The following is a 12229-nucleotide window of genomic DNA, read 5'->3' as shown; positions in this document are numbered from 1 at the left end:
CACGGGTCTGCTTGAACTAGTATGTATATATATATATATATATATATATAAGTATATTCTTAGTATATTTTAGGTATATGTAGTATAACTTAAGCATATAACTTAATATATATATACTTATATGTTGTTAGTTAGTAAATATATAAACTTTACTTATAAACTTATATAAATATATCTATAATATAAACAAAAAAAGGGAGTTTTCTAATGTTTTGGACCGGTCCGGTTTCGGTTTACATGTTTGAAACCGATAAACCAAAACTGGTTAAATCGGAACCGGTGGCTGGTTCCGGTTTTTAGATCGAAAACCGGCTGGTTTTATAACCAGTTACCGGTTCGGTTCCGGTTGAACCAGTTAACAAGCCTAATACCCATTGTTGGTATATGTAATTCAGATATATTGTTGGCATACCCGCTGTTGGTATTTGTGATTTGGATATATCATTGGCGTGCCCATCGTTGGTACTTATGATTTTGAGCATGATTGTTGATGTTGATACATGCATTGCACGCACTCTCATTTTCATGATACATGTTGAGATACTGATGACAATGGCAAAACTCTTTTACTTGAGTGACGTGAGATGGTCGATGTCCGATGTTCATCCCAGAATCGTTGATTGAGTGAAATTGATACTTGACAAAACTCTTTTACTTGAGTTACATGAGATGGCCGATGTCCGATGATTAATTCCGGAATCGTTGATTGCATGGCCGATATCCGATGTTAGTTCCGGAATCGTTGTTAGTGCATGGACTCCGCGAGTCCCCCAGCATGGTGCGGGTGAGAACCCCCCGCGGGCAAAGATCTGGGTCCCGTCTGTCTGTTGGGCAAAGATCCGGGACTAGTGGCACTTAGACTTCGCGCGTCAGGCTGGATTGTGCTACCGAGACGTCGATATTTCCGTCCGGAGTACATGTGTACACCGCATTTACATGGCATTGCATTGCATTCATACACTACTGCATTGCATTGCATTATGACTTGATTGAGATGTTTGGTGTTGTATTGTGATGTTAGATTGGATTGGATATATTCAGACTTGGCACATTTGGGATTAGATGCTTTACATAGGCGATGACGGATATTTGGATTTGATTACATTGACTTATACTTCTTGATTTATTTGCTTATCTGCTTTATTAGCTGAGTTGTGTCAGCTATGCTTAGTCGGCCGATGATTCCTACTAGTACGATTGTTTGTACTGACCTGCACTTGCTGCATTCTTTTATGAATGCAAAGTATCAGCTTGGATCCACTTCTGTGACGCGTGGCTGATAGTCGCTTCAGCTTCCTCTTCGAGTTTTTAAGGTGAGCATGGTCGTCCGCTGCCTTGAAGACTTTTCTATCTTTATGTCCTATCTATTCAGAGACATAGACATTTTATGTATTAGTATTCCAGATTGTATTATTTTCCTTTTATATGCTCTTGTGTTATTCAGACTAGACCCTGGAGGTGTTATCGTCATTCCGCACTATTCTACTACTTATGAGATTTACGTATTTATTCCATTTCATTGTTTAATTTCATTCTTTGATGTATTTATTCATTGTTGGGTTGAGGGTTCGCTTATCGAGGTGGGAAGGTAAGTGCCCGCACGACTTAGGCAAAATAGGTCGTGACAACATCAATGCTATTAAATTTGCTTGCTGCCTACCAGATTGAACATTGACCTCTTCGTCTTCATCGTCATCATCGGTTTCTTCTACATTATTCGGTTCGCTATCACTTGATGATGTCTCACAATAATTTGGACAATCATCACCATCTAAGAAAGGCCTTTTCCTACACGAAAAGTAACATATTTTAAATACCAACATCAAATATATATGGATTATTTAATATCAAGGTGATGAACCTACTGATATTGATTTATATTGGCATGGTTTGGAGAAAGATCATCCTCACTGAATTGGGTGGATTGCCCAAAATCACCATTTGGTACCACTGACGAGTTTTGTGAATAATTTTCAACTCCACCGAATTGAGAGTTTTGCCCAATATTACTCATATTAGGTGTGTAACCCCTACAAAGATACCAAAAATGGATATTTATCAATAAATAAAATAAACACGTGCTACTACACAAAATACTAATTTAAAAATAGATATTTACCAATTTTCAGTATAAGTTTGATTAAATTGCTGGCTTAGAGTTTCCAGCGGGGCTTGACCACTCAAAATGTGTCCATATGAACTAAAGTCCCCATAAGTGTTATCATGAGTAGGCTAGACTTGAGGGACTTCTTCAGGTATCTTTTCTATATACATTTCAAGAACATAAATGGCGACTAAATCCCTATATTCTTCAGGCACCCTCAAATACTCCCTCAAAGAGTCATCATCATTGATATTCCACACACCATAAAACACTAAGCCTTGTGAAACGCTGTGTGGATATCTGCCAATTACAGATAATCCATACTCTGTGGGATCAGTGTTCATTTTTTTGTGTAGGTAAGTGACTAATGTTTCGTAATTTAAGGTTGTTGGAAACTTTACATGGGCTTTTGGTTTGATACTATAACGAACGGTATTATTGTCATCAAGTATATCTCCATTCCAAAATAGAGAAAGCTTAATGGTTGAAGAAGGAGAAGACATTTTTTCTTTGAAGTTTTAGTTTTTTCAAGAAATTAAAAGACTTAAACTTATGAAATGAATGAGTTTTTACCTCATCCAACATTCATATTAAATAGGCAAAATATGAGTGCAAAAGTGAATATTTAAAAAACGTGGGAACCCTATTGCGCATGAAAATACTGCGCAATACTTTTGCGCATGAAAATGTTGCGCAATAGGATAAGATTTTTGAAATAATGCAGCATTGTGTTGTCACATCAAGCATAGTGTGTCATAAAAAGTGGACAAATAATGCAGCATTGTGTTGTCACATCAAGCATAGTGTGTCACCTATGGCTCATATATTGCGCATTTAAATGTTGCGCAATACAAGTTAGTGCAGTAAAAAGTGATCAAATAATGGAGCATTGTGTTGTCATATCAAGCATAGTGTGTCATAAAAAGCGGTCAAATAATGCAGCATTGTGTTATCACATCAAGTATAGTGTGTCATAAAAAGCGGACAAGCATAGTTTGTCACCTATGGCTCATATATTGCGCATTTAACTATTGCGCAATACAAGTTAGTGTCATAAAAAGCGATCAAATAATGGAGCATTGTATTGTCACATCAAGCATAGTGTGTCATAAAAAGCGAACAAGCATAATGTGTCATCTATGGCTTATATATTGCGCATTTAAATGTTGCGCAATACAAATTAGTGTTATAAAAAGCGATCAAATAATGGAGCATTGTATTGTCACATCAAGCATAGTGTGTCATAAAAAGCGGACAAGCATAATGTGTCATCTATGGCTCATATATTGAGCATTTAAATGTTGCGCAATACAAGTTAGTGTCATAGAAAACGGTCAAATAATGCAGCACGGTGTTGTCAAATCAAGCATGTCATTCTAAAAACTCATTTTTTGCGCATTTAAATGTTGCGCAATATAAGTTGGTGTTGTCAAATCAAGGAGTAGTATATAACATGATTGACGAACAACTAACATTCATATTAAAAAATGAGTTATCATGTCATTCTATACCCAATTTGTTGATATTGGTTCTATTACATGTTTTACCCCACAAGACATATTCGAAGCAATGGGTAGGACATGGGAACTAGATGATGATTTTAAATACTCAAATAACCCGAACAACAGATTCAATCGACAATACAATAACACAATGAGAGAAGAGTGGGATTGGCGTGTCAGGGAGGCCGCAAAGACTTGAACAAAACTTGACGTCATTAGGGCTTAAACGCCCAAAAAAACGTATGTCAATGCCTCGTGACACTCCACAAGAGTTGAATTTTGCTCTTAACCGTTTTCGCGATGAGAACAATCGGATGAAAATACGTTGCCTAAGGGTAGAATATGGTCAACATGGTTACGTATGATTCAGATCCAAGTGGGATTCGGACTTTGAGATGTCTGATGAAGATTAATATTTTTTTTATAATAAAGTAAGTAGGTAGGGTCATAATGACCACCTCCCGAGGGTACTTGGGGGTTTCCATCTATATAAGTATCCTTTCATTTGTTATTAGACTACAACATATTCAATGTCGAGTAGTAGTAGAAACGTAGATTGGTCTTTATTCCTTCCAAAGGATTCGAATAGCAGTGGTGATGATAGTTCAAATCATAGCAGTTATTCCAGTGAAACAAGTTTTCTTGATAACAATGATTTCAAACTAGACGATTTAAAACCCCACCTTCTTATAGAGCGTAATGATGATTTTTGCAGCGTGAAATATTCAGATCCACGAGAATATTTTTGCGGGTTACGCCGAGAATGGGCACATCGGCATGCCGAATCAGAACGTCTTGTTCGTGACTTGAAAAATCTCAACGCTCAAATCCCAACAAGGTACTCAATAACCATGCCTCGGGAATGTCCAGAAACTTGCGAGCTTGGTGTACAAAGGATTAGAAAAGAAAACAATAGAATGCTAGCAAGACGTCGTAGATTTTACATGCTAAAGTTGGCCGAAGAACAAGCATCATCAACAAGTAGAGATTTAAAATCTATAGAAAAAAGATATCTCTTAAGAAACCCAAAATATTGTTCTGAGAACGATATTGAGGACTTCTATTCTGAGGATAATTAGGGGTTATTTTGGTTCACTCTCTTAGATTTTGGGTAATTCAAGTTACGGACTCGTGCGGTTAATTTGTATTTTTAGTTTATGATGAAATCACTAATTTGAATATTTTTAGTATGTTTTTAATTTGCTTTGATTGTTATAGTCTATTATTAATTCAAATAATCTTCTTAGAGTTAATAATACATAAAAAGTTTAACAATTCACAATTTAAAAAAAAACATATAAATTAGTACACAAAGGGAGAGGATTACATAATAAATGAAAACGTGCAACTAGTAAAAACAAAGTACATAAAAATAACAAAATAAATAGAAAATACATAGAAAAACAAAATACATAGAAATATTAAACTTAATAAACAAAATACATAGAAATAGTAAAGAATAACAACATAGCACAAATAATCTTTCAAAATTTCAGTTTTTCTTTCAAAACATTTTTCTCCTATTGAGTTTCTCTAAGGTTAGCCTTGAGAAAACTTTGTTTTTCTTTGGATTCTTTTAGCAAGACCTCCAAAAGGTCAATCTTTTCTTTAGCTTCCATAAGCTTAAATTGCAACGGAAATGCTATCTTCCCGACCGTTTTCTTTTCTTTCGCCGCCACCGTTTTATCCATGGAAATGCTATCTTCCCAACGAAAATGTTTGCAACCGCCCATATCCTATAAACATTACAAGAAAATCAGTTTTTAAAAGTAAAATATGTAGATAATGTGAAAAAAATTTAAACCCTAAAAAATTGTAAAAACACTTACTTCGGACACTTTACAATGCCAAAAATGACACCCCAGATTATCTTCGGTCCTGATGTTTTAGCTTACAATAACGACCACATTCACAAACATCGGGTTCTATAGCAAAGTTTGACATTTCAAAGCTTTGGGACATGATTTTAAGAGGGGCTAAAGTATGTTGAAAGAGTGAAAACGTAGAAGGTGAAGAAGAGTAGCTTGAAAAATGAAGCTGGCAGGGTTTTTATTAAACCCATATTGCGCACTAAATTAGTGTGCAATAGGACTTAACTGCAAAATTGTAGTTTGGTCCTATTGCGCACTAATTTAGTGCGCAAAGGTTAGTTCGGTCACTTTTTTTTTCACTGGGTTATTTTGGTACCTTTGGATACTTTTTGGGTCATTTAAATTGCGAGCTCTGTATTTATGATTGTTTGGGTGGGTGTTAGGGTTTGCCTTGAATTTTCGACTGTATTTGAATTTTATTATAATTGTGTTTTACTTTAAAAGAGATTTTTTGGTAGAAAATATTTTCTTTGTGAAAGAGGATTCTACTATATTTATTCCTTTTCTTGTAGGAGAATATTTAGACTTCTATAAATAGAAGATTTATTCTTCTCATTCACAATACATTAACATCCACAATATAGTCGTTCGAAGAGTTTCGTTTAGAAGGAGATTTTCTCTCAATAGTTTATGCTTTTATATTTAGTTTTTTATATGTAGCCCAATTGACTAAATCATATCAAATCATTATCAGTTTTTAGTATACTTTTCTTTGTCATCTAATTTATCGTTGTTTAAGTTTTGCAATTATTAGCTTCCGCATGACGCCCTGATTATTTTGATCCCAACAAGTGGTATCAGAGCCGATGGTTTAGCAGGTTGAAGACAGGTTTAAGGCATGTCCAAATCAAACTACAATCAATTTCACGATAATGAAGACTTTGTCCAAAGTATTACATGTGGAGATGAATTTTTAATCATAATTTCAACATCCTTCTTGCTGCATCTTTAAAAATAAAGTAAAATATTTTTAAACCAATTTTTAACCCATCATAGTTTTAACCTTATTTTTAACCATGACAAGCAGCAGTGATGAAGATTATGTGAAGAAGAAAAATCAAGACTATTTTGCCAGAAAATTCAGGCAAGCAAGACTATTTTACCAGAAAATTCAGCAAGAGGAGATTTGTTAGAGTTTGTCCCGAACTTCATACCTTAGTTGAATTTTACAATAATTGTGTTTTACTTCAAAAGAATTTCTTGGTAGAAAAAATTTTCTTTGTGGAAAATAATTTTATCATATTTATACCTTTTTTTGTAGGAGAAGATTTAGACTTCTATAAATAGAAGATTTATTCATCTCATTTACAATACAATAGCATCCACAATATAGTCGTTTAAAGAGTCTTGTTGAGGCGGAGATTTTCTCTCAATTATATGCTTTTATATTTAGTTTTTCATGTGTAGGCCAATTGGCAAATCATATTAAATTATTATGTTCTTTAGTATACAATCAAACATCTCTATAACAGCATCGTTGGGTCTGAAAATTTTCAGTTGTTATAGAGAATGGCTGCTATACACCTATAACAGCATTGACATTTAAATAATACTTTGTTGTTATAGGCAAAAAAGATGCATAAAATTTATTTTTCATACTTAATTGTCAAATTCTAAGCTTAATATATATATATATATATATATATATATATATTCATATGATATTTTTTGTCATAAATAGTGTATTAAATGATCAAATATTTGGTCAAAATCTATACACTTATTATTGATAATCATAGATATTTTATTTTTATAAAGATGTTTAATTATTATATTATCAAAAAAAAAAAAAAAAAAAGATAGCTGTTATATGGGGGTAATTTTACAAAGAGTGTACTGTTATAAAGTTGGTTGTTGCTGTTATAGGTGAAACGCTGTTATAGAGTAGTAAAATATAACATAAAAAATCGGTTCCGAAAAAACTTGATTGTTATAGAGAGGTGTTGTTATATAAGGGTACCGTTATAGAGAGGTCTGACTGTACTTTTCTTTGTCGTCTGATTTATCGTTGTTCAAGGTTTGCAACTATTAGCATCGGCATGACGCCCTGATTATTTCGATCCTAATAGTGGAATGGGGGAATGGGATTGTGTGGGAGACCTCTTTTGGATTTTATGAAAGTACTTCTTATTTTTTAAATCAAATATCAATAAATTGCAATTTCAGGACCAATGTGTCATTAATTCAAGGCTTGAAAATTGTGACACTACTAGAAAAAAAGATTTTTCCCACTGACGTTCAGTGGGAAATGTATACTATAAAATATGATTTTTCCACCACATTTCCACCGAACTAGCTCACTAAGAAAATATATGGTGGGAAACAGGTTCCCATTGAAATTGTCACACCCTTAATCCGATAGGGTGTGATGGGCACCCGACCCTTACCGAGGGCCGAGCGAACCCGCAGACTTTCGTAATACTCATATTGGGCCCGCAAAACATAACATAAGCACGTTACGAATTTTTTTTTTGAAAACAACATGCCTTTCATCATTTTTCTTTTTCAAATCAAATAAAGCTCGCATCGTATGCAATCTGTAAACATATGAGGTTCATAACATAATGCATAATAATACACCGGCTTACATAGCCGCTTACAAACCGACATTTCACGCACACGACACTGTCTGCAAAGTCTCTAACATAACTCCAGATATCATACAAAAGCACTCAGACTCGGCGTGACTCGAAGGAAATGGAGTCACAATCCAAATGACATCTTCCGCTAACATCACCTACTCATCCGTGGGTACCGCGCGGCATGAAACGCAGCCCGAAGAAAGGGGGTCGACGGAATATGTACTGAGTATGCAAAGCAGAAAATACAGAAAACGAAGTCATAACTGAAGTAAGGTGTACAGAACGTGAGCATAATAACTCGAATACCAAGGTACTTACATCTGGCCTCCAAATCATACATAAGCGGTACAGAAGACAAATAGGATAATCGTAATGTCAAAATGCTTCGCTTTCTTTTGAAAAAATTTACGCTCGTATATACGGAAAATCAAACATACCACGAGCTGACGTTAACTGATTGCCGAGGAACGTACGGCCCGATCCATATATAACATAATAATCATAAACGTACCGTCATATTATCACACATCATATCACATATCATATTGTATCATCAGATCATCACATATCATATCATCAAATTATCACATATCACATACCACATATACACACATACCGCGGTCAAGTATCCAACGGTCAATATCACACATACACACATACCGCGGCCAGGAACCCAGCGGTAATATCACATATACACATACCGCGGCCAGGAACCCAGCGGTAATATCACATTTACACATATACCGCGCCAGAACCCGGTAATATCACATATACACATATATCGCGGCCGGAACCCACGGCAAATGTAACAACATAACGTACGAACGAAATCGTGAGTAACCAAATACGCTTTTAAAACATTTTTCAAAGACTTAATAAAGTTATTCGAAACGAACCATCATTTATAGGCCAAAACAAAAAGAGTCAAATCGTATTTCCTTCCGAACGTCACTCGGGACATATCAAACCGAACTTCGAAACCGTAGTTACGTATCAAAATCACATACATAAAAATCCTTATTTCAGACTCAACAGATAAATAAATAATCATACTCGGGGGTCGGAAAGATAGTCATATTAAGTTCTTTTAAAAAAGTCGTTAGTATTACACAAAGGAAAGTCGCGGGACCCACGGACGAGCGTCAACCCAATCCGGGCCCGCCTATGGAAATCATGGTCATTATACGTCATAGGATCATTTCCGAGCATATCAAAGCCATCCGGTTACATCGTTCGTGAAAGTTACGGACGTTCGTAATTACAAACTTTTTTTGAAAACAAAACTTTTTTTTTTTGAAAACAAAACTTTTTATGCAACATTTGATAACCAATCACACAAAGTCATATAAGCCATAGCTTGACCATACAAGTATGCCAACATCAAGAAGCACATATGAATCATAAACATGCTCGGAACTTCGGAATAGAGTTGCCCCCAAGGCTCATAACATATCATAGCTTACTTCCGTCTAAGACATGCCAAGAGAAAGAAGGATAAGCTTTACATACCTCGATTGCTTCCTAAGCTAATCCAAACTCAAATCTCGGCTTCTCAAAATCTACACAACGTCAATAAGTATCAACCATTAGCTATAAAAATTTAGGAATTCAATTCCAAACTCGCACCCAATTCTACAGAAATTTGGACAGCACCTCCCCTATAAATCCAACAACCCCGAGAATTCAACTCCCAATATCAACAACAACCATACCAACAATCATAATAACAATATCCATAAGTAATTCCAAACGCATTTTAGCATTAATACCTCTTTTCTATATATTTCGACAACATTCATGCATATTCAATTCAAACTTCATACATTCAAACTAATATCAACGATCGCGTTTCTTTTCTTCCAAATTCATAAACCATACTAACAATCCATACTTTAACAACATAAATCTCGGAAATACAAGAAACCATATTAAGATCACATTAAGTTCCAAAACATCCCACATGATTTCAACTTCACTTTGAACCATTAAGCCTTCATTTTCTTCACATAATCCACAACATAACGACCAATTTACACTAAATAAAATTAAGTCTTCACTTCCACATTACACTACACATACACGGCTACCACACAACAATTACATATTCAACTTGAATCATTCAATACCTTCATTCTCATCACATAATCCATGACAACATCAACCAAAATACTACACAAAACTAGTCCAACATGCCTTATGCCAAATCGACCATTTTCGGCCACACATCACATACATGAATTCCATGATTTTCATCCATTTCTACCCACTACAACAACACCCAAGCATGCTAATACAATTAATTCCTCACTCCTACACAACACAACATATACACGGCCAACCACACACAACAATTACAACTTCAACTCACAATATTTTCTTGAATTTCATTCTTTTCCACATATCATAACATGTACAAATCACTCACAACACATGGAAAATAAGATCAAACCTTACCTTTTTCCACTTATCTTCTTCCTGGCTAGGCTTGGGAACTTCAAGAACAAGCACTCTACTTGCTTCAACAATCATCCCATGTTAATAAGACCTTCCACTTAGTGAATGCTAGGAAAAATAATTTTTTTGGAGAAGAATTTTGGTCTTCCATTTCCTCCTCTCTTGGCCGAATGGCCTATGCTGGTTTCTCCAAGCTTCGATTTTTCTGGGTGCTAAATGATGAAGATGACTTAAGTTTTCATCTTTTGTGTCCATATAAAGTTTACACATGGGTTCTTATGCATGCGGGTGGCGGGCAGGATTTATGCTTGAGGGTTCAAAAATATAAAAAAGCCATAAATGAAGGTTAAGCTGGGGTTCAACGTCTAACTATATATATATACAAAAAATAATTTTCACCTGTATATACAAATAAGAATTTTTCGCCGAAGGGGTTGAACCCCCCGAAGCTCTAGATCCGCCACTGGTCTTGAAGCGTAAGTGAGAAATAAATCAGTACACCTTCCATTTCAAAATAGGTGTCACATTTCACTTTTCAAAATGTGATTTGACTAATTTTTAGAGCTAAAAGTTATATTAATTTAATATATTAAAGTTTAATATTAATATTAAAAAATTATACAAAAATTATTATAAATTTTAATTCTTCTCATATTAATATAAAAAAAAAATATAAGTTAAAATTTGTATAATTTAACTTTCGAAAAGCACAACAAAATATTATGAGACGGAGGTAACAGGGATATAGATGTTCATGGCAACTGCCAAACATTTTTTTTTTTCCAAAAGAAACAAAAACCAGACATTCACACGCGCACGTGAAGCTCCACCAATGGTTCAATCAAACAAAAAGAAGATAATTTATTTTTATAATTTTTAATTCATCCTTAATGAGAAACTTTATTAAATTATAAGTATATGTTAAATCATAAATTTTAAGAAAATTCATTATTTTTTTATAAAAACTTAATGCTCAATTAAATAGTAGTTTACGTAAAAGAATAAGTTTGAAAGTAATTTGAGGCCCCAAAAGTGGCGAGATCCTTAAGCTATCCGTAATACGCCGACGCGAATACAACCCACGTCAGCATTTCGCCAAACAAACCGAATTTAATTCTTCCTTAGCCAAAACCATTGGAATATAATATATGAGCCAAATATTCATCCTCTTTTTATATTTGGGTTAGCGTCTGGCAGCATCCGTCTCTCCTCTTCCTTTTTAATGAATTGACAGATATCTAATACTCCCTCTGGCCTCTGTCATAATTTATGTAATATTTTTTAATATTCAGACAGCATAAATTTGATCAATATTTTAACGGAAAAGGGTCAAATATATTCCTGTACTATTAAAAAAGGGTCAAATATACCCTCTGTTATACTTTCGGGCTCAAATATATCCCTATTTGTTATACTATTGGTTCAAATATATCCTTCCTCCATTAAAGTTGTCCAAGCATTTAACATCCAATCCTACGTGTGAAGACCATGTCATTTGATGAGGTGGATGCCATGTGGCATGCCACCTCAACACCTTTATTTTTATTTCGATATGGAAGAGAACCCGATCAAGAGTTTTAAGCTGTTTCTGTTTTAGGTCTGGAGCTGTCTCAGACCAAAATAGCACCTATATTTATGCTTATCATATTTTAAAGGATGAAATTGGAGAGAAAAAACTCTCAATTTGAGGGATCATTTGTGTCGAAAACTCAGGAT

This window comes from Lycium ferocissimum, chromosome 4, assembly GCF_029784015.1.
Source record: "Lycium ferocissimum isolate CSIRO_LF1 chromosome 4, AGI_CSIRO_Lferr_CH_V1, whole genome shotgun sequence".
Taxonomy (NCBI): domain Eukaryota; kingdom Viridiplantae; phylum Streptophyta; class Magnoliopsida; order Solanales; family Solanaceae; genus Lycium; species Lycium ferocissimum.
This window is presented reverse-complemented; position numbering follows the sequence as displayed.